This window comes from Falco rusticolus, chromosome 2 (assembly GCF_015220075.1).
Source record: "Falco rusticolus isolate bFalRus1 chromosome 2, bFalRus1.pri, whole genome shotgun sequence".
NCBI classification, from domain to species: domain Eukaryota; kingdom Metazoa; phylum Chordata; class Aves; order Falconiformes; family Falconidae; genus Falco; species Falco rusticolus.
Window position 1 is genome coordinate 120,426,332 of NC_051188.1, and position 23,489 is coordinate 120,449,820.

The 23,489-nt window shown below is 48.6% G+C and overlaps 2 long non-coding RNA genes across 2 annotated transcripts; both read right to left on the minus strand.

Annotated features, from left to right (window-relative positions):
* Nucleotides 1-241: 241 nt before the first annotated feature.
* Nucleotides 242-5,963, minus strand: LOC119143637. Its single transcript, XR_005102759.1, has 3 exons — nt 5,721-5,963; nt 4,344-4,430; nt 242-1,838 (listed from the first exon to the last, which is right to left on the minus strand). It is a non-coding gene; the product is annotated as an uncharacterized LOC119143637 (long non-coding RNA).
* A 6,156-nt stretch (nt 5,964-12,119) lies between these two features.
* On the minus strand, nt 12,120-23,255 carry LOC119142661. The gene is made up of 3 exons (XR_005102383.1): nt 23,087-23,255; nt 14,617-14,857; nt 12,120-12,203 (listed from the first exon to the last, which is right to left on the minus strand). It is a non-coding gene; the product is annotated as an uncharacterized LOC119142661 (long non-coding RNA).
* Between the last annotated feature and the right edge of the window lie 234 nt (nt 23,256-23,489).

Genomic DNA, 23,489 nt, shown 5'->3' on the forward strand with positions numbered 1-23,489 from the left:
TAGGCACACCTATGATACAGGGTTTGGGAAAAGTTAAAAAAAAAAAAAAGACAAGATGTCAAATCAGGAAAACAAGAACAGAAGATGGAATGGAAATAGTCAGGCATTAGTAGGCTGTGATGCACAAATGGAAAACATATCCATTATTGGGAAATGGTGTTTAATATTTGCAATTTGCATTTACACTTGAGAGTTCCAAATGGAAACATCGTTCAGCCTCTTAGAGGTACTGTCTCTCGCCATCATTCCTGCTCGCTCCCCATACTGCTTTCATACTGAGTTCAGCAGCCTCCAGCACACACCACGATACTTGCCCTGAGCACAGGGTGCTGCCAAGCCAAGCCCCTGCACCCCCACCCGGTTACCCAGTCTCGAGGGGACCCCCAGCCTTGCAAACCTCCCAGAGGAGAGGGCCACAGTGGATCAGTGGCACCCAGCGGCCATCTCAGAGCCTGTTCAGGACAGCCAGGGAGGTCACCTTCCATCACACTCTCCATCTTGCTCGGGTAAACATTACATTTTAGGCATCCCACAGCTTTTACGTTCCTGGTGGCACAGGTTAGCAGCCACCCCGTTGCCTCCACACAAGCCTCTGCTTTCTGCTTCATTATCAGGTGCCTGCCTGATTTAGAGATTGCCTGGTGCCAGCTGCATCTTTAATGCAGTCACTGGTGGTGAAATGTGATGCCACAAGCACTGGATTGCAGCATCCCTGAAGGAACTGGGGTGATAAAGGGAGAAGACCACTTGTATTTACACGCAGATGTCTTCATAATCATCAGGGCCAGCAAAGGAGAGAATCATAGAATCATTTAGGTTGAAAAAGACATTTGAGATCATCAAGTCCAGCCATTAACCCAGGACTGCCAAGTCCATCACTAAACCATGTCACTAAGCATTAGAATTAAGAAGAATTAGGCAGGAAAATAGAATTAGCATTATTTGGATGCTAATGTGTTTTGGATGCTAACTGGAAGAAACGTGATGCTTTTAAAGCGAGTGCGTGTGGTGCTTCCTGGAAAAGGATGTTGCACGCTGACACAGCGCTGGAGCAAAGCAAGCAAAGCAAGCTGAGGAGAGGCTCAGGCTTCGGAGGGGGGAATACAGGTAGAGAGAACATTGCTTTCTGCACAAAGACTTTCATTTCGAGGAGAAGTGAGGAAAATGGGAAGTATCTCAACAGACCAAGGTGAATGAATTTTGTTTATTCCAGAGAGGGCTGAAACTCGAGGCTCCACAGAGCAGGTCTGCAAGAGCTTCTTCCCTCCCCGCAGACCTCATGGAAGGGACACCAGCCTGGGGAGCTGTGCCCAAACTGCATTTTCTGCCACCTACCCTTTCCCCTTCCACCTCTTGCCTTCACCCTTCACAGCAGGACACCCACAAGACAGAGGTGATGACTTCACGCTGTCAGGCACCTGCTACTGTCACACAGGCACCACTAAGAGGCATTCCCACTGGCATATTTTTTTAATCCACATCCAAGCAGTGTCCATCATTCACAGCTCTCTGCTTCCTCCCTCACACCCCTCGCCAGCTCTCGCAGCGCTGCCGCTGCTGATCACAGGATCTTTGCTTTTGAAGGCAGCCTGGGGTGGGCTACCTCCTTCGAGCTCTCAGGGAATACAAAATAATGACATAGGTTTTTTACTTTTGTGAACAGGAACCACTCAAAAGACACAGTGCTCCTGGCAGCTCCTGGAGAAATGATGCCCCAGTGACAGGCTTCTTTTCTTCTTTATGAAGCCTGGGCTCCTCCTGATGCCCATCTATGGTCCTTAGCATCATTAGGAGCTGTTTACAGCCATTGCAGGGACGGCAAGCTCCAGGCTTTCGGTCTGCAGAAGAAACACAACTTTGCATTGAGCACTATCTTCTGTTCAGGCTGTGCAATTTGATTACAGAAAATAATAAAGATACTATCTGATGGAGAAAAATTTTCCAGGAGTGTGGAGGTGCTTTTGAACAGCAGCTTCATGATCCCTAGCCTCAGGGCTGCCACAGCACTAGCTAGAGGCAGTAGCTTTCAGAGGACCACCTAGCATTAGACTCTAGGCTAAATATTTAGACGTAGCTGTGCTAACAGTTATGTTTACACATTTCTCTACATAGCCAGTGGCATGCAGGGTTTAGGGGTTCTGCTGCCTTCTTTCCTGTCCTGCTGTGAACTCCCTGTGCTACTTGAGAAGGCCGGTTTATTTGCATGGAGCTTATTTTCTTTTAGAGGTGGAAATAGTACCTTTCTGCCTCACAGACACTGATGTGGCAGCTGTGAAGCTGCTGGTTAGAAAGTGCCGTAGCAGTAATAAACTACCATTACCAGGTTCACAGACACTCTAGGAGTCCTTATCTACAGCCTCCCAGCCTAATTTTGCCTTTTGATTTGTACAATTGATTGCTGAACTGTCCAACCTGAAACGGCCTAAAGGCAGCTGGTTTGCAGCAAGAGGCATTTCTCGTCCCTCCCCCTGCTGAAACCAAAGGTGCTGCACAGAATCATAGGTGCTCAGCACTGCCCACGGGCAGCAGCATCCTCCCGCAGCCACAGGTCACTTGGGAAGCCGAAACCTTTTTCTGGTCATCTGAGCAACCCCCTTCAACCACGTCCCCCTGGCCCCGCTGTTTGCAGCCCCAGGAGCTCTGCCGTAAGGGGCACCTGAGGTGCACTGCACTGGGGGCAGGGGCTGTGCAGGATGAGCACCCTGCTTCCCTCGCACACCCAGCGAGTGCACAGCACAGCCTGGCAGGGCTTTGCCACGGGGGAAAACACAGCCCAACGTGGAAAAGTGCAGCCAGTCAGCTGGGCACCACGGTGTCCCCTTGTGCTGCCAGCCCCGCTCCCCTCCCTGCCACTTCCAGGTGAAGGCCCCGGTGCAGAGCCAGGTTCGGGGTGCCCAGCCCCTGGGCAGAGGATGCCCAGGCCCCCCGGCATCCAGGGCAGGATTTGCACACCGCCGGAGCAGGGCTCTTCCTGGCACTTTGGTGGGAAAGTGGCGAGGGAGGGAGGAAAGGGAGAGGGGAAAGAAGCAGGGGCTAGGAGGGAAAGGCGAGCAGGGAGAAGCTGCGGAGAGCAAGGTGGAGGCAGGCATGGGCTGCACCATCACCCAGCAGCAGCACCCGCCCCAGCCCAGAGGCAGGGGTCTCCAGCCCCCCCGGGGGCCCCCAGCACTCCCAAGCCATGGCAGCCCCTTCCAAGACACTGGGGGAGCTGCGAGTTCCTAATAACCTTTTAAGGGAGGAAAAAAATAACCAAAGAAACAAAGAAACCACCCAGAAAACAAAACAACCCAACAAATCCAGCCCTGGCACAGGTCCCGTGCAGCCCTTGGGGAAGCTTGTGGCACGCCATGTGTGCGACGGCTCTGGGGGAAGGACACACGTGTGCCACCCTTCACAGCATGTGGGCCTTCTGGGGGAAGGACACACGCGTGTCACCCTTCTTACTGCGCCAGGCCTCACAGCGCGGTATTGTCACTGGAGGCGAAGGAGAAATCAAGCCTTACCAGTGGAAACCCAGCACCTGTAGATGCACCCACTAAAAGAAACATTTTCAGATTCATGTACCTGTTTTTCAAAAGGCTGAGAATAAATCTGTCTTTTTTGCAAGATAAGAAACATTTCACATTTCGTTTCAAAGAGACAAAGTTTAATAGTTCTGTACAACAAGGGCAATGTTTCAATCAGAGCCCCAGTAATAGATGCTCTATGCTGAATAGTCTTATGTAGCAATGACAATATAATCAATTGATGGATGAGTTAAAATCTTTCAGGACTCACTCAAAACCCACTCTATATAGCAGCATAAGCATGTCCATTTTCCAGATAGGCTGCATCCATCAGTAATACCAAGGGAAGGGATAGGGAAAGGCTTCTGAAATGATGAAAGATATTTTGAATGTATCAAGCTTTGCTTTGCTTTTCTACTGTGCTTAATCTTTCCCACCCAATCCAGTACAGGCATTTGCCTTACAGAAGTATTTTGTGATATGGAGAAATTACGTAGGAAGAAACAGGAGTATGGGAATTAGATTATACCCATAGCCCAGATCCATCTGGAACTGGCTGGTTTATGAAGCCAGAAGAGATCATACAATTTCCTTACCTTCCTGCTATGATCTTTCCAACTTATCTTAAAATTCTTTGTCGCACTTGAAACCCATCCAGGACTGGAAATGAGAGGGCTATACTAACACAGAGACTATCTATTCTGGCTAAAAACAGAAGTCATTCATTCTAGCAGTACCCTGATACGTTTGGCAGGCTTGTAAATTTGGGAATTAGACAATACAAGCTCTGAACCTCATTTTTTTCCATATCAAATTAAACATCTGAGTTTTACCCACCACTGCCCAGTGCTGTAGTTCGCTTCATAATTGCCTCTTCCTAATGAGCTGAAGCTCTGCACATCTTGTCATTTGTATGGGTTTGTGCTGTGGATACAAGGATTAGCAAGTATTTAGGATTCATATCTCATCTGAAACATGAATAACTTACTGCGTGTCCTCTACCAGTGGGACAGTTAAGCCAAGTGCCGTGCGCTGGTGCCCTGTGGGCTCCCATCACCAGGGGAGGTCTGGAGAACAAGCAGGTTTTACCACTTGACCATAAAATCATTGTATCTAGAGCTGGCGAAGAGGACTGAGGTGAACCCCAGAGTTTAGGAGGCTACACCATGAAAAGTCCCCAGCACTGCATGCTGAGGGAGGGACCAGTGTGGAGTTGGGATGTCCCTGGAGGCAGCAGGAAGCCTCCCATGTCCAGTGGGAGCAGCCCCTCCTGTGCTCTCTCCCCTCAGATGTTATGGCAGGAGCGAGGAAAACTCCCTGTTGAGCTTCCGTCAACTTCATCCAGCTTGAAAGTTAGCTGCAACACCCCCACAAAACCTCCAGCTGGGAGAGTGATACAAGAAGAGAGATGACTGCTCAAAGGGGCTAAGCCTTCAGCCACCAGCGCTCTCCCACACATTCAAACTCCCTTCTCCCCACTTATTTTCTCATTCCTCTCCCAAGCACCATGACAAGCCAGCTCTCTGTTCTTAGTGCTTTGGTTACACCCTCACAGCACTTGAACTGCTGAGCCCTCCCAACAAAATCAGGATAATGAATAATGTTCATCATCTGCTTCGGTGTATCTGTTTCCGCCCCCTGGACTTGCAACATAACTGGTGAGGCACAAGCCCCAGCAGCTGAATGAATCCCACACCACCAGGGTGGACAGGCACAGCAGTGTGCCCTGGCAGCCTCCTCAAACCCTGCAGCCTGCTTCTCCAAGCTCAAGGCTCCTCTTCCCAGCTGGCAACTTGCCGTGGAGGACCCGGCCCCACTTCAAAAGCAAGATGGCAAGGGAGCCCTGAGGTACTGGGGTGTCCAGCACAGCAAAAAGGGATGCCCCCCCTCCTTGGTCCTCCCCAGAAGTGCTGCTCCCCACACCGCCCACATTAAGAGCCACCTCCAGACAGGGTGCCAAGGCACAGAAGGGGGAAGGATCAGACCTTTTCAACCTGGGCTGCCTTTAGCAACATTAGGAGCCAGGATCAATGGCCAGCTAGCTTCTCTCCGTCTAGGCTTGAACTGGACTGTTTCTTATCAAAAAATCGAGAAGCACAGAAATACGCATAGCATTGCATATAATATAGAACTTAATTGCCTTTACTCATTCCTGCAAAAGCCTATTTCTCGAGCAGAAGTCGCTGTCATTACTGACTCCCCAATCGCGCATACCTGCAGCCGGGAGGCATCACTCACTCGGCCGTCGATACCCTCACAACGGAGCTTTACAGCGGTGGAAATTGTCGCTCAATTAATCGCTGGGTAGTTCCTGCCAAATTGCCTGCAATAGTTCTTCCTTTGGCACGGAAGGAAAGGATACGGCCCTTTAAAGTGCTCTGAGGTCACATTAGCCCCGCACATGCTCCATTAGCCGTGACCTTGTCTCTCCAGCACAAGTGGGAAGCACGTCCCGGCTCTTTGCTCCGTGCCCCCTCTGCCCGTGCCCAGGCAGCAGGTGTGAGGGCAGGGGGTCCCTGCCAGGGGACAGGGGATGTGGGGCAGCCAGAAGCACAGCCCTGGGGGGCTGGGAATGCTGCCCCCGAGCTGCCCGGCCGCCTGGAGGGACAGAGGCGAGCGGCTCCGAGGGGAGGGTGCACAGGCTGGGGGGAGCCGGGGCGCCCTTGGGAGGGGAGGGGGGTGCCAGGCACCAGGAGGGAACTCCCACAACTCCCTGCCCCCGCACATGGAGGGTGGGACCAACGAGAAAAAAAGTGTTTTGCTTTACCTGCTGCCATGGGCCCATGGAGGCTGCCCCTCGCGAGAGCTGCAGGAGGATCAGCAGGAGACACGGTGTATTTTCCGTGGGAAACACATGGGAGCTTTCCTTCCCTTTTATCAGCTAGGAATATCAGCGGTGTTGAAAAGCCCACAGAAACCCACCAATTTCTTGCTGCTCCAACAGCAGAGGAAGGTGAGGGTGCTTTCCAGCCGGGGGGTGAGAAGCGCCCACTCTCCTGGCACAGGGGTGATGGAGCAGCGCAGCCACGTGCCCTGGGTGCACCCCAGTGCGTCCCCCCCAGGGACAGGGCTGCGGCGGGACTGCTCTGTGGCTCACCCAGGACTGCACCACAGGAGCAAGCTAAGCAAGAAATTCATTAAGTGTGCAAAGAATATGAGGAACCTTGGTTGAAAAATATCACAAAATACACTGGCTGTCATCATGGGTTACAGCAGATTTTGGGTAGAGAGCTGCCCTGCTGTACCCTTGTCCTGTCTGTGAAAGCTTTTCACCAGTAACTTGCCTTGCAGGAAAATTCAGAACTGAACACAGCAAAACATTCTGTGAAGCTATGAACTTTGCAAAATTTTCATTAAAAATGTTTAAAACCAATGACATTTTTCATGGAACATTTCAGTCTTGAGTTTGGAATGGCTTTCAGCTTTGAAATTAAATTTCCCTTCTAAAAATGAAAAAAATGAGCATTGAAAAGAAATCTTTTGATACTTTTACAACCCAATGTGACAAATGAGCCATTTTTCACAATGCCGATTTGTTGAAAATACTTTTAACAGGTCATTCCAAACAGGCTTTTTTTTCCAAAATATTGACAATTTAAACAACTCTCATAGGTTGTTTGGCCTTGGGTTTGTTGGCTTTGGATTTTTTTGCCTAGCTCTAGGACTACATATTTAGTGGTGGTGGTTTTTGGGGTTTTTTGGATGCAGTTTACCACAGATTCCAGTCATCCGGATACTCGTGATTTTTAATTAATTGCTTTACCACTCCTGGCTGTAAAAATTGTCAGAAATATAAATGAAATATCAACAAATATACTGCATTCTACTTGTATTCTGCGGGGTGAGGGAAAAAGAAAAAAAAAAAAAAAGAAAACTGGAATTGTGAGTTGCAAACTTGGCCTTCCTCTGAGTGAGTTGTTGGTACATTTGAGACTCTACACAGGATATGTTCTCATTTCTTCTAAGAGTTATTCCACTCTTCAACATTTAGCAGGACTATCTGAATGCTGTGATTGTCACACCCTTCCTAAAAAGCTCTTTTACTCCTTTTTCAGGTACAATATTACCTCTGTTGTTTCAATTGCAGATACCCAAACTTCCCTCCTACCGTAACACTTACGGCATTTTCCACCGGTGGTATCTGGGGCGGAGGGGGAGGGACGATGGGGGAGGGGGAAGAAAAAAGATGGAGTGCAAAATGGGGTGGAACAGAATAAATTTAATTCAGTATAAAATCATACAATGCAAAGAGGTTCTACTCTGAGTAACTATTGTAAGTTACCGAATAAAATTCTCTACTGTTGCTAATGTAAGTGCTGCTTTATTTAATGTATTATGTTACCGCTATTTCTAGCGTGGCCCACCGACATGAGGAAGGGACCACCACACCGATCCATCTAAACATAGTGCCTCGGAGCTGGCAGTGACAGGGACCAGGTGCCTCTGATTAAACTGCAAGGAGGCGGCAAAGGATGAAACCGTGAATCCTTCTGGAAATGTGAGCGGGGTCCTGCTGCCGTGGGTTCGAATGGAACTGGATGGCCTTGGGGTGGTAATGCCGTGCTCCCAGCCCCCCGGGACCTTACCCTCCAAAGCACAAAGCAGGAGCCAGGGCAGCACAGTGCTGGCTGCTGCAGCCTCCCCAGAGCCTGTCGATAGCTCGCAGAGTGGCAAGAAATTGACTTTACCATCCTGAAACAGTGGCTCTCACAGCTATTTACAACAACTTAGAAAGTCAGCACAGCGTTCAATTATTTCCCTGCTCCTTCAGAAAGTTAAAGAGGTAAGACAGAAGGTGAGAAACACATAAAGACAAAACATTACCAGGATCTGCACAATCTGCTGGGAGCAAAGCATCGCTATATGGCCCCATTCACAGTAGCATTATCTGTCTTTCCCTCCCAGCTCACCCACTGACTCGGAGCAATTTCAGTTTTAATGAATGCTTAAATTCAAATATCATCACAAAACTATCCAAGACTCTGCATACAAATATTTGTTTTATTCCTTTTGTGCAAGGTGGCATCCTTTTCAGCCTGACTGGAAAGAAGCCCAGCCAGAACCTCAATGGGTATCAGCAGAGCCTGCATTACCCTATTTTAAACATCTGCACAACGCACACTGGCATCACAGGTAGTTTTGGTGCCTCAGTTAAGCAAAGCTCTGCTGGAGATGGAGCTTACAGGCAGCCAGCCCTTTCCTTGCTGGTGGTGGACTGAGGCATCCAGCAAGCTCCAAAGGCCAACTGGAAATTCCAATGTGTTTTCAGTTTCAGTGCCCCTGCTTGCTTTTCTCCTACAAGAGAAAAAATAGCCCTCAGTCAGCTTTTTTTTTTTTTTTAATTTTGTATTTGTTACTTTACCCTCTTCCCCAGCCAGCCTTAATAATCTCCTCTAAAAAACTGAATTCTCTCAAAGCCAGTCGCACAGAAGATTTTCTGTGCCTTTGAATATTTCCCCATCCCGTGGAAACCCCTGGCATGCTGCAGAGCGTTGGCCCAGCTCATCACAAAGCAGAGGTATAACTCATGCTGCTTGAAGACAAGGAGAAAGAGCACAGGAATTACATTGATGGATTCACTCACTAATTATTCATTAAGATAATGAGAACAAGCTATCAGAAGGATTTCTGAAAGAAGCGTGTTTGAAGGAAGGACCCCAGAGGTAGAGTGAGCAGACCTGAAAGCAAAAAATTTGGAGGTGATGGGAAGAGGTGGCACAGGAGAGTGCTCGGAGGGCCACAAAGGCAGGGAGGGAGACGAGCCACCCTCCTGGCGATGGGGAGAGAAGCCTCCAGGGAAGCCATTTCTCATCGCTTTTTTATGAGAAGACCCTGGGGAGACCTGTCCCCCGGATCAGGCACCACACACCGTGGCTATGAGCACTCCTCACAAGTGGTAGGGCGGGCGCTGCACAAAGGAGGATGAAGGAGCTGCCTTTTTCCTCCTCCCCTACGTGAGCAATCTGTAATATGTGCTCTCGCTTGGGGGCCTTGCTCAGAGAGCCAGGAGGAGTTTGTACAGGTGCTGATGCGCTCACTAACAAATTTTGCAAGAGCAGAGCTCTGCCAGCGGGGAGCCCGAGAGGTGAGGAGGTGAGAGCTGAGCACCACCACCCCATGCGGTGTTCCATTATATACCTGCCTGACCGCACAGGGATGCGGAGCAGGGGGGAGCCCCCTCCCCAGTTCCCCCAGGGATGCCAGGAGGGTAAGGGCAGAGAGGGCAGCTTGCTGCTGAGAGGTGCTTCTGGCTGAAAGACGGGGCATTTGGGAAAGGTGGGGGAGCACAGGTGGGGTGAGAGTTGTGGTGGTCTGTTGACTGCAGGTACAGGCACCTGCTGGAAGGAAGTGCAAGCACGTGTTGGGCTCGGGGCAAGTTTCTGCGCTCCCTGGGCAGAGCGGGCGCCCCTCTCTGTAGCAGCACCCAAGCTCTGCTTGGTGTCTGCAGCTGCTGCCTTGATTTACCCCTGCTGAAGTCCCATCAAGCAGCGCGGTTTTAATTGAGTGAGGGCGAGGGGCAGCGGGAGGAAGCTGTGGGGGGGAGGACAGAGGTACTTCCCCAGCACAGACCTTTACTCCCTCCCAGCTGCCTTCCCAGCTCCTCCTGCTGCCAAGGCTACCCTCGCTCAGACACCTGCGCCCGTGCCCATGTGCCCCCCTCTCTCCCCCCTCCTCTTGCCCATGCACCGATGGGGGTCCTGCAAGGACAAGCTTGATTCAAGCCCCCTCTGCAGAGCACCCACCGAGCCTGGCTGAGGTACTTGGTTACCTGTATGCAGCAGCCCCGTGCTGAGCCCCTGGACACCAGCCGAAGCAGCAGCACACCGTGCAGTGATCTGTTGCAGCAGCACGGCTGCTCACCACCAGTATCCCACATAGGGACGAGTGAGGAACCAGCACCTGATGTGCTCTCGCACTATCAGCCCTACCAAGTTCTAGTGCATCTCTCTGGCTGGGTTTGAGCTAAAAACTTCTCCAGGGGCTTTTGAAAATCCAGGCTCAATCTTCATGGCTAAGACATGGAGGTGGTGGTCACGTTCACCCCCTCACCTACCCTGCATAACACAGCAAAGGGTTTGATGCTTTGGCCGCAGTCCAGCAATATTGCTCTTTGAAACTAGTCTCACCTGCAGTAAACCCTAAGGAACAACAGCACCTTCAAATTCTTCTGGAAATGAAGCACTGAAGGAGGCTCTGGGATATTCATGTGAAGTTTCCAGTAAAGGAAACTGGAAGAAAAAGTGCTGTAGGTGGGATGATGAAGGGACCTGAGACTGAAAGGAGCAAAAAAAGGACAAAGCATGTCAAGAGGGTAGTGTGAATTTTGGTAAGAACAGGAGGAGCAAGGAAAAGGAGAGATGAGAGAAAGGAGCAGAAGAGCACTAAGACAAGGAAAGCCCCAGAGCAAGTCGAAGTAACCTCTGTAAAAGAAAAGGACACCGATCAACAAATACATGTTGTAACACACATAGCAAAGGAAGCGGACAAGAAAATGAGTAAAAAAAGCACAATGTAAAGGTGATGGGAGGGAAAATACAGGGAAGGGAAGCGAGGCAAACGCAAGCCAAAACACATGAGGCAGGAGGAAAAGATGAGGCAAAAGGAGGTCGGGTTTCCACTAAAAGCAGGACCTTCAGGGCAAGGGGGGAGCCTATTTCACTGCAAAGCCAGGTGTAAGCAGCGCGGAGCTCTTCCTTGGGGTTTGCCCTTTCCCTCGAGTGCAGGGGGCAGTGGACCGGGGCTGCTGACCCCACCAGCCAAGGGCACAGCATGGCAGCTGGCGGGCAGGACGCCAGGGCTCTGCCACTGGGCCAGGCACGCACAAACCTGCCGGAGATACCGAGCCAGCAGCCCGCAAGGCAAGGGGGAAACCATTCTGGCCCTCACTTGAAACTCCCGTTTTTCAATTTTGAGGCTACAGGCTCACTTCTTACTGATGACCTACATTTCCCCAATAAAGCCAGATAATTACCAGCGCCTATGCTAAAGCCATTTCAGACGTAATCCTGCATTATGTCGAGGCTTATTATGTCTGCATTATGGCAAGCCTGAAACACTTCCCTGGTCCTTTTTCCACATCTGCGGGAAAAGAACAGAAAATTTTTCAAGCATTTTCTAAAAAAATCGCTTGCTGTCAACAACACTGTATCTTTTCGAGGATCTCCACAGCGAAATTCAGCTAGTTTACTGCAACACCCATGTACTAGTCCTCAGCTCTCCTTGGTGACTTCCACCAGCTGGAGGAAACATCCAAGACTGGTGTGAGAAGTTCCCTTACCAAAACCCATCAGCTGGGGAGGAGGTAACCTCCTGCTTTTCTTCTGGTCATCTGGATAGTCTAAAGACCAGACGAAGACAAGACCCCACCACCCGTGCCTGACATCCTCGTCACACCGAGGAGGAGTCACCTCTGATTCCTACTGTGTCGGCAAAGGTACCCCTCATGTAAGGGCCAGCTGAAAACCTCAGCTGTGAGAGAAAAGCGCCATTTCTTTCCCATCCCAGACAAAAAGAATAACCCTGCCTGACCAAGAAATCCTTTCAGAAGTAAGTACGTTCCACACCACAAAAGAAAGGAATGAGGAAAGGGAATGGTCACCTGCAAAAGAGAGATGCTGGTGAGCTGGAGGTGCCTGAAGGTAAAAGGGCAGTTTGAAGGACTCCAGGAAATAATTAAAAGGGAAGAGAAGCACACACCTGGTGGAAAACACGGGAGAGCAGATGTTGTCAGATGCAAAGAGTATCCACATCTGTAGCCAAGATTAATTGTGAGAGTAATGGGTTATTTGCCCATCTAGAATGCAGAAGTGAAGTGTTGTGTAGAAATGCCATTAATCTCCCTTGATGGGTACATTATTTCCACTGAATTCTACCTGACATTTCAAGTTGCTTTCAATATATTTTGTTGTATATTTTTTCACATTTTCAGTGCTCTATTGCCAAAGATTCTGGATCATCAAAATTAATCAGCAGCCTGGAACAGAGCCAGATACAACAAATAAAGAACCAGGCGCTTTTGATATTCTCCCAATCCTAGACGGATGTATAACTCACATTTATTGGTATGGGAAGGTCTGGGACTGCTCAGAGAAGGGAAAAAAAAAAAAAGTTAAAGAAAAAATAACAACACCCATGTGCATTGTTGGGAGAAACTGATAGGCACTGCCGATGAACAAATGGCTACTACTTCTGCTTCGAAGCATTTGTTTGACTCATCATTTGGAGATCAGCAGAGAGAGAGGAGAGCCCAGGACTCACTCCTCGTGCCTGGTAAAACACCAGTAACTGCGTCAGACGCAATGGTGTTACACCAGTGTAACTGAGCGAGGTCTCTGAAGATGACTGCAAGTATCTGGGCTCCACACATAAAACCAACCCTGAAGGCCTGAATGCAAATTCAAAGATACTCCTCTAAGGGAGGAAAATATATTTGCTTAATTACCCCTGAAGGACAGTTACAATGGAAAAAAGCTTCCATGTAACAGAAGTAAATGACAGCCCCTGCGCCGGCTGCCTGCCATGGGGTGCTGTTACCCACACCCCAACACCGGCTGTGCCAGGGGTGCCCTGCGAAGCGCCGGCTCCCAGCCCATGGGCACGGCAGCAAGCAGCCGGCACAGGTGGGAAGGAGAAGACCTGAAGCAGAGGCACAGCAGTTCCCACAGGCCATGAGACAGCCAGGCGAGAAGCTTCAGTGGAAGAAGCAGCAGTTTTGGAAAGCCGGTGTGCTTTCCTCCTCATTGCAACTCGCCTTCCTCCCAACAAGTGAACCCTTCTTGAGGAGCCCGTGGTGGCTGCAGCTGAGCTAGCCTGGGGGCTGAGCCGGGCCCCCCTCCCCATGCAGGCAGCGGCGGGGCTCCTCGCCCGCAGCCCTCTGCATGGAGCCAAAATTAAAAATTCTGTTGAGAGGAAATCTCCTGCCAGCCAGTATCCCTGAGCTCAGAGAAATGCTGCAATAACAAATGCTGTGACAGGAATTTCATGCTGAGCCCCAGCACCAAGAGGACACTATCATTTTCCCATGCTATTTTGAAGTGATGCAAAGATGTCAGCATCAAGGGGACTTAAAGGACCCATTACGCAAAGCTCTTTGACAAATAAATAAAACATGAAAGTAGTTCCCTTTGCAGGGAGAGCAGGGGAGAAGAAGGATAAGGGGAGCGCTAGGAGCGGGAACACCATTTTTGTTATGGATTTTGCATGTTTAAAACCTGCCTCTGAAGGCAGCTTAGTAATTAGCAGCAGCTTACATTTACAAGGGTATTTTCCCACAGCTCCATCGCACTGGCTAATTGATGGACTTTCTGCTTTGCCAGTGAGGGAAGCAGGAATGGCCTTGCCTGCTGACACTCCTCGGTGCCCTGGCTACTACAGAGCCATCTCCGTTCACACACACACATCTCCACATACATAGATAGATACATACTTACACAGCAAGTGTATTTACAAACACTGCAAATATTTGGCATCTTAGAAAAGCTCTGATAGAGGCTTCTGTTTTCTCAAGGTATTTAGCATAAATGTACTAGCTAGGAAGCAGAACTGAATAAAACTGTTTGCCCTAAAAATAACTGAAACTGTGGCAGAATAAAGTTACTCTGAGAGATGCGCTTGCTTCACATATAGTTCGCGACTGTTATCTACACTACCTGTTGCAGGGCTGGACAAATTAAAAGATGATGAGATCTTGCTACTGTGCTGTATTTACCGCTATGGGCCCATTTAAATAAGGCACTTCTGAAAGCGATTGCTCCCAAAACCAAAAGTGAAAAGCATGAATCTTGTTGTTTGTTAGCTGAGTGCAGCAGCGTGCTGGTGCATACCGTGCTCCTCATCTCCACAACTTTTCCCACTGACTTCTGAGAAGGAGCAGACAACGGGCTGCCGTTGGGTTTTTTTCAAAAGGGAAGCCAGGAGGAGTCAGTGCAATTATTTTTGGCTCCTGCACACGGGGTATGGTGCCAGATAAGAATGCAATTGTTTGTGTTCTTTAGAAAAATCTTTCTAAAAAAAAAGATGGTTCTGAAGAATTCCTATCAGAATGCACGACCTTTATCAGTAACTAATGCAAGCTGAGTGCCTGAAATACAGGAAGAAGTCTTGGGTTTACCTTTTTCCCCGCTGGGAGGAACATTTCCGCATCATGGGTGAGACACCCGCAGACACCCTCCACGCCCGGTAGCAGCACCCACGGAGGCTGCGGGTCCCCTCCAGGGCTGGGGACCGTCCCGCTGCCTCGGGGGGGTGCGGGATCAGCCCTCCCCCTGGTGCGGGGCAGGGAACACCCGGGCACCTGCACTCAGCTTCAAGCCCGGGGGGTGAGGTGTGCTGCAGGGATCCGGTCAGGGAATCTGCAAAAGAAAGTGAAAGCGTTCCTGGAACGAGGGAGACCAAGCAGCCCCCTTTCCTGTGTGATGACTGCTTCAAACACCACATGCCCGCCCCCCCTCACCCCCCCATCCCAGCAGGCAATGCAATACTGTGCATAGATTGCAATATGCAGATATCGGTTTGTCCAGTGGTTTTCCTGAATGGAATGTGCTCTCTCCCCCCTTCCAGCTGGGTCCCACCAGAAGGTGGCCGGCTCCTCGCACCAGCGAGCGCTGACCTCCCGAAGCAGATGGGTGCCACATTTCCCAGGCTGGCACCCACAACCCTGCACGCTCCGAGACACCGCCAGCCCTCACATGGCTCCGTGCAGCTGGCAGGCAACAGCTCCACTGGCCAGGGGAAATTTCAGGGAGGACAGACGCTTTGCACGGTGCCGTCCGAGCCCGATGCTGTTATGTGCATGGGATGAACTGCAAGGGGAGAGAGGCTGCGTTAGGCTTTTCCTCAATTCTTCACCTGCAATATATATCCTCCTACAACCAGCCATCATTCCAACACACCTGCCAGCCAGCCCGGCCCATGACCGGAAGGGCTGCAGAGGGACTGTTAGGTCAAATATTCACACACACACTGATTTCCACAGAGGATGCAGTTCTCTTGGAGGGAGGTGGCCTTTGCTGGAGTATATTTTACTTAGCAATTAATTTTGGCAAAAAGCCTTCCCTCAAAAGCTGCATTCAAACAGAAATGCATGTTTTCCATAGAAAGAAAACCCTCCCCTTGAAGAAAACCATGGTAGACTGCAAAGCTTAGGCTTTAGTAACCCACTTCAATAACTGGAAAATTGTTAGATCTATCATTTTCAGCCTTTGCGCAAGTTTCCAGTAGTCTGAGAACCAGTACCAGCAATGACTTTCCCTTTGCAGCAACCACTGAGAACTAAAAATGCTGTCAGCTTGACTTTGTGTTTCTTATTGATCTTTCAGGGCCCGCAGTGATCTGATCTGGCTTTGAGGCTGCCCTGCTTGGAGCCAGAGGTTGAACCAGGCCAGCTGAAATTATTCTGCAACCGTCCGATGCAGATGGAGAGAAACCACTGCAGCCACAGGAGACCCCCTGGGCTGGGGTTGCTCCCTCAGCAGCCGATGCAAGGAAAGGGGAGCAGCCTAACACCAAACTGCTTGAAAGTTAAAGGGTGTGGAATGGGATGGCAGAAAATGGACAAGTTCCAAAATCCAAAATTTTGCATGCAACCCATCACAGTGCCAGGATGTTTTGCTGTCTCGGTTTGGCTGCATAGGAAGCAGCGGCACAGCTCCACCATGTATCACAACCCCCTGCCCCGACAGCCGGTAGGAGAGGGGTGCACCCCCCCTCCCACTGAAGCTCAGCAGGACGGCTTGCACCCCCGTACAAGCACACGCTTAAATGCTTTGCTGAGTGCAACTCCAGGCAACCGTCCCATCCCATCGGCAGCTATGAGCCATCTTCCCACAAGCATTCATGCTCCACTACATCATATAGGAAGGTTCAAAAGCATGTAAAAAAAAGTTACCATTTTCTATTAAAACTCTGTAGTGCTTTTCTATAAGGCTAGTAAATTCAGTTTATTGAGCAGTATGAATGCCTGAGCATTTTTGGTGTGCTATAATGCATAAGAGATATTGTATTATCCAGTACATTTCAATTTTTGAAAAGGTTTAAAAACTGAAATGCTTTCAATTTAATTTTAGGAATGTATTAGCACATATACTATAGAGAAAATACATTCATATTCAGCCAGCATTATAACAATTTCTGTTATCGCAAAGAAATCTACTCTACTGGCATTAAAAACGCACATGAAGATGGACTGTATTCACTACAATTATCATTACTGTTAAGTGTTTAGAAAGCCTGAGCCCATTACAATTTGATGACAGTTAACAAGAGAAGAAATTTTGTGATTAAAATCCTAAAGATTAGAAGAAAAAGTCCAGTATGACATTATTTGCAGAGAAACATGAGATTCAGAGCTCTAAAACAGGATTTAAAATAATTTTAAATCCTATATTTCTTTGATGAATCAACAGTGTGTGCCTGAGTAGACTTTTTAGCATTCAGTGGAGGATCACCACTGGAAGGCCAAGAGTTTGTGTATGACAAGGTTGTTCACTTAGCATTGGAACCAATGTTTAAGGGCTCTGATGTAATATTTGAATGGGTACCAACACACAATTGGTCTGCAAAGAGAATGCTGATAGTTTAGGAGAGGGAACTATCAGGCAGCCAAAGACTGAGATCGATAATGAGTGATGCAGTAGCTTTCATACCGGGAGGGTGAATTAGGCTGCCTGCTGTAAGACGAACAGCGTTTGGACCAGCTGTCATAAACTCAGAATTTGCAACAGCAAACCTGACAGCCTGTTCAGAAAGTTAAATTAATATGGAAGAACAGATATGGGGGTCTTATCAGGCATGGTGACGTTACCACAGGCTGGTCTTCCGTTGTATGTAGACTGTATAAGATTGAGGAAAGTATGACTGCATCTCCAACGTGGAAAACTTCAGCCATTTCTGGGTATATTGTGGTAGGTTTTGCTTGCAATGACATAGTAAATAGCAGGATTAAAGAAATACATATTAAACCTACCAGCAATGGAAAGAACAGTGATATTTGTGCAGTGTGTCAGCACACAACAGCATCTTCCAGCACCGAGGAAAGTCCTTGACAGATAAGGTTTGACACACCAAGATGATTTTATCAAAATTCGAAAGCTCTGCTGCAGGCTGAAGATGCCCAGGCTTCTAGCAATGCTGAGCAAATCAGTGGGTAGCCGAACACAGCAAGACAAAAGAAGAAAGGGTAATTTAGCAGTTTGGTTCCAGCTTCAGAAGCCAGTCTCTTTGTTATCGCATCCACCTGCAGCTGGCAGAGCTGCCGCCAGCTGTGGAAGACTCAGCTTTGCAACCATGGCACAAGTGGCATTTTAGGAGCATTTTGTCTGAGGGCTCAGAGAGGCACACAGAGTAACATTATGCCTCTGCGCATGAACTAATCTCTCAAGTAGAAGTGTAGTACCCGTGTGAACCAGTCAGCCAAAAATTCTCCTGAAAAGCAAGGTCTTTTCTAGTTGGAGGTCTGTTCCATGAGGAGTTCCTCTTAATCTTGAATGATTGCAGTGGGGCTGGGTGAGTGCCGCCAGTGCATCACTGGCCCCACATGCTTTTCCTTCCCCCGTGCTTCATAGTTTCTGCGCTGCATTTTCCCTCCACTGCGGAATAAACCTAGCAGCACCTGTTCACCAAAGGCGACTGTGGTCTAGGGATGAGAATCTCTATGTGCTCTCTGTAATCATGGAAAAGCAGAGTCCTCCCCTGGGATGATTTGGAGAAGGGCCCCAGCACAAGTGATCAGTAACCCCTGGAAGAATTAAAATACTTCACTGGCATAGAATAGACCCTCTTCCTAAAATTGCCTTTTGTCAGGCTCCCATGTCTATTTTCAACCACAACTGCCCAAACATGGGACGGAACAGTCCCTTGGGCAGTGCAGAGTATTTTAACTGCAGCTGCTCATGGGGAGGCTTTATCCCCTCCACTGCCCCTCTCCAGCGCTCAAACACTCCGGCTGGGGACTGAAGGTCACTCCAGGCGCACACGGATGAAAATCGTATGGAATGTTAGCGTGAGTTCAGCCAGAGGAAGGTCTTCACAAAAACTCCCCTGAGGGCTCAGGTAACCCCCATCACATTCATGAGGAGTTTCTTGCACACCAGTGTTAAGAGATAAGCAGTCCAGACCAGTCGAAACGTCACCTTTTCCTTTGGTTTCATTTTCTGTGTATTTTGATTTTATTTTTTGTATGCATGGAGATTATAGGCAACATGAATAATGTCAGGGAAGAGGTGATTCATTTTTATGACACTTTTTTCAGCAGTGGCATGTGAGATATGAGCAATATTGTGTCAGCTGCTTTGGCTCACATTTGCATCCAATCTCACAGCTGCCAACATTCAATTTCTGAGGCTCTCAGGATTTTCATCACACATCCACAACAGACAGAAAGTAACTCCCAGATGAGTTTTGCTTTAAAGTTACAACATTATATCTATTTTTAAGGACAAAAAGATAGAACCAGGATTACTTCCAGTAAGTCACTGATACTGCATGCTATATGCCATTATACAATTATATTGAACATACTTAATAAAAAAGTTTACGTTTGTGCCAAAAATGCCAGGTAAACACATTTATTCACTGTGTATCAGTCTAAATTGATTGCAGTTAACATGGCAGTCTTTCCTCTGAAAGCATCTCGGGATGGACTGCCAAGCTGTACTGACAGATACATCTTAGAAGCCTTCTAATACTCATGCCTCAAAGCAGAGCAGATCAGCCGCTAGGAGGAAGTTTCCTGCTTATACGTGATTTAAGAGTTCTCATTCAACAGATCTCAGGTAGCCATTTCAGCTGATAGGTGAGCTTAAGGTAAACAAAGCTCTCAAGGTGTTGATGCATCTAGCCTTTCAGGTTTCAGCCACTGTCCTCTCTTTCTCAACCCACTACGTGCATTCCAGAGCCTCTCAAACCGCTCGCTTGGGCAAGGCTGGGCACAAGGTGCCTGGTCCACACCTCAGGGAAGTCAAAAGCATTTGCAGTGACTTGAATGGAGTTGGACCCAGAACCGTGGAGGTGCCGTATATTCTGTGTCTGCATTAGCAAGGTCCGCGAGCAGCGGGTCTGTAGAGAGCAAGCTGTGCTAACACTTCCTACCTGTGGGGCAGAAGGTTTAGTGCCAGCTCTTCCCAGTCTGCCCCCGTGGGCTGAATGCCCACAGCTCCTGCAGTCCTGCAGGAGCAACGCTGCTGGGGTTTGTTCACTTGGAAGGTGCCTGCTTTGTGCAACCCAAGACTGCTCTCCTGGGCTGATCAAAGCATGGGAAGCGAGGACGGGCAGCTTTGCTCCAGCAGCAAACTTCTCATCCAGCCTAAAATCCTTCACGAGGCATGGCCACACTTACCAGTGTAATTATGTTTCTTGATATTTTGTTACGCGCGGAAGCAGTAGCTGCAGTCCCACAGCCTTGAACATGAAAGTGTTTAGTCATGAGATCATGAGGCATCTCTGGCATTGTCATTATTTGGCTTATTAAGTAGCAGGCTTTTTTAGATTAAAGATTCTGAATTATATTGAGATAGACAGACTGAGTCAAAAGTCCACCTAATACAGACTTTTTACCTGTTCAGCAGCTGACATCAGGAGCTCCTGAATCATCCTTTAAATTACCCTGACCAAAAGTGTGTAGCGGTGATTTATCTCAGTTAGACCTCCATGTTCAGGTGACAGCAGCTGCACAGTTCAAGCCCCTTGCCATAGCTGCCTTCATAGCAGAGTGCTAAACAATCAAACAACTAACGAAGCACAGCTTTGTTGCCAGAGATAGTGGGTGCAGACCTTCTCAGGAGTCAGAAGACCCGCAGTCTTGAGGGCAGCCTTTTTGGCCACTAGGCATGAAAACTGCAAATTGCTGAGCAGCATGTTTGGGAGCCTACCTCCTGCAGGTACTGCCCCTGGAGCAGACTCCAAACGCAAAAGAAAGCTATGACTATTCTTTCCTGGAATTAAGAAGATAATGGTAATCTCCTGTGTAACATGCTTTCCGTTATCAGTGCTTAAGGCATGTTTTCAAGCACATGGCAGTCTGCCATGCCACCAATTACATATACACATATGTAAAATATAAAAGATATTTGTCAATCCCAGCTTAAAAAGAAAACAAAGGTGAGTCTACGCTCTTCTCCTCAAAGTTTATCATGTTACATGAAAAACTCTCCCCATCAGCAACATCTCTTCAAAGGATTTTGAAAGTTTTACAAGCACATCTCCCAGGGAGTTTTGTTGGAGCCTCACTGACAATCCCACATTGCTACAACGCTGTGCCTCACAGCCGAGCTCTGACCCCCGAGCTTACCGGCAGAGCGCCTGCCAGCACACTGAACGAGCACGCATCTCTATCGCATTCGTTCATGCCACTTGGTCCACACTACCCTGGTCATGTACCAAGTGTCAGCTGAGAGGAGAAATGCCCCAAACCTGGGTAGCAAAAGTACAACCCTGCCATAAGCCACTGCGCTTTCCCAATTTTCCGGTTCCCTTCTGTCAAACAGTGCAGGGCAAGCCATCTTCACAGGTCCCCTTAAACACAGCCCTGAGCAGGGCAGAGGAGGAGCACAGCCCCCGACCTCTTTGCCTTTGCCTCAGAAGGGGGTTCCCAGAGGGACCTCCAGACAGGGAGCAGTTGGGAGAGCGGCCGCCTCTCACCTGCTGGCCACCTCTGCCAAGGGGAAACTGCAGCGACTGCCTGCGGGGGGGCACCTCCACTCCCCAGGTCACCAGTGCAGAGCTTTGGGCTGCTGCTTCACATCTGGTTGATCTGAAGATGCTTGCTCAGGCGTGGGACCAGCATCCTGCCTCTCTTAGTTTACTCCACCGCATGGCGCTTAACTGCCTTGAGGTCCCAGCGAAGCGCCTGCACAGACCTCCTTTCACCCACCCACAAGGGCATGTTTTCAACTCCCACATTGCAAATTTCTTCGTGAGCCCAATGACCATGATGGGCAGCCTAAAAAGTCTCCCACTAACAAGTGCCATCAAAGCAAAGAGGTGCAGAGGGAGAAGCAGCGTGCGGTTCGCTTCCTACCAGCTGCAGTTCCTCTCCTGCAGCACCGTCACGTCTGTGTCCACGCAGCTGGACGTTGAATCCATTGAACTTCACCTCGCTCAGAGAACCTGTGCTTGGTGCAAAGCCCTCCCAAAGGGTCTCCGCTCCACCCTGTCAGGATGGTATTCTGTGGAAGCTATTTTTGCTTTTTATTTCACAGAAGAAGTATGGTATGGTTTTGTTTTACTGGAAAGACACTGATACAGATACTCTCAGCCTGAAATTCTGTACCCTAAAAGCCCTGAGTACTTTCAGGTACAAGTCTATCCCCTGCCAATATTTTTGGTTTTACAGTCACCTTCTACTTTGTTCCCTTTTTGTTTTGCAATAAATTATCTTCCCCACTGCTGAGCTAAAGGTCTGCACAAACATTACGGGAAGCTGCCTTTACATAAATTGTTGTCAAACAAACAAAAGACAAACGACGCTTGCCTCTGCTCTAAGGTACCACGGGACACAGAACAGGCAAATAAAACCGCAGCCTTGAGCACGAGGTTGTACACCAACCCCGTCTCTTCCATCCCTGCCATGAAGGTGCCCTTCATCTGGCACAGCAGGAGCTGCTGATAGAGCACTGGTCTCCGTTTCACCTTCACCTCCCAGAGCCTGGGATTCACCCTGCACCATGCTGCAATGTATGATCCAGGACAGGTACATCCGCAGGGACCTTGCCCGCATCAGGTAGCTGCATAAACCCCTGCCAGGTCCAGGGGTCAGCACTGCTGCATCAAAGCCTGGCTCTCCACCTGCCTCAGAGAAACCTCCCTCAAGATGAAAATAAAACAGTTTGGGGGGTGGTGTGGTGTGTCTCCTCCACGTTTTAGCCATTCTCAGAACCTTGCCCTTTGCCTCTCCGAATAGAAATGAGAGCTCATCTGATAGTAATTGTCATAAATGTGAGCCGGTGGCATTATGAACTATTGAATACGTTAAGAAATATTTAGGCTTTGTCACTGTGAGCACTGCATAGTGTCAAAGGTGACAGCTGCTGTGGAGGGGGTCTAGCTTAAGGTGCTAGTTGACATTTATTGAGTAATGTTTGTGACTTCAATCTATAGAGTTTGATCTCTGACTTGTGTTTCAGACAACTTCGCTGTGTCAGTTAAAATATGTAAATACCCCCTCAACATTAATACATCTCAGATGCCCTTGTATTATAGAGTTATCCTTTTAATCACTTCTGACCAAGTCTTTGGAGGCAATTATATTCTTATCAAAGAATTTTTATGTGTTCATGGAAATTAAATATTTATATGGGAAGAAAAATAACGGGAATGGTTTGTAAAGAAAAGTTCATATACTTCCTAAAGGCTTGAATCTTTTGAACCTAGTGTTTTGGAAAGGATAGAGATTCAGAAAAAGCTTGCTACACTGTGAAAAAAAGAAAAAACTCAAGTAAAGACTCAACACACTTCACTAATAAATCTTGGCTGTCTACATGCTTGTCTTTGTTAATTCATGTGCAAAGTATTCCAACAGAACTCAAATGATATACTGAATCAAAGTTTTAGTAGTGCTTAGACCAAGCAAGGACACAATCACGTACCTGGTTTTATGGCTCTGTGCAATCTGCAGTTTTTCATTAATTCTTCAACTTTTCGCTCATCTCAGACCCAAGGCAGCCCGCAGCAAACAGTGGCTTCTGTCTGTGTTCTCCAGCCTTGGAACAACATCCATTTCTTATCCATTTCATCCACGTTCTGGTTCTTCTTTAACTGAAGGTACCCCACTGCAAAGATAAGTAACATATTACCAGCATCGGGTTCCCCTCACGGCATCGCGCCGCTGTAGGCAGTGCTGTGGTGGGAAAGAAACAGTTCTGGTGCCTGGAGCAGGCGAGCAGGAGGTGTGTGTGAAACATCTTGCAAAATTACACAGACCTGAAAAACATCGTAACGCGGGTAAGAGACGAGCAGGAGAGCATAGCAAAGCAGAATAGCAGTGCCAAA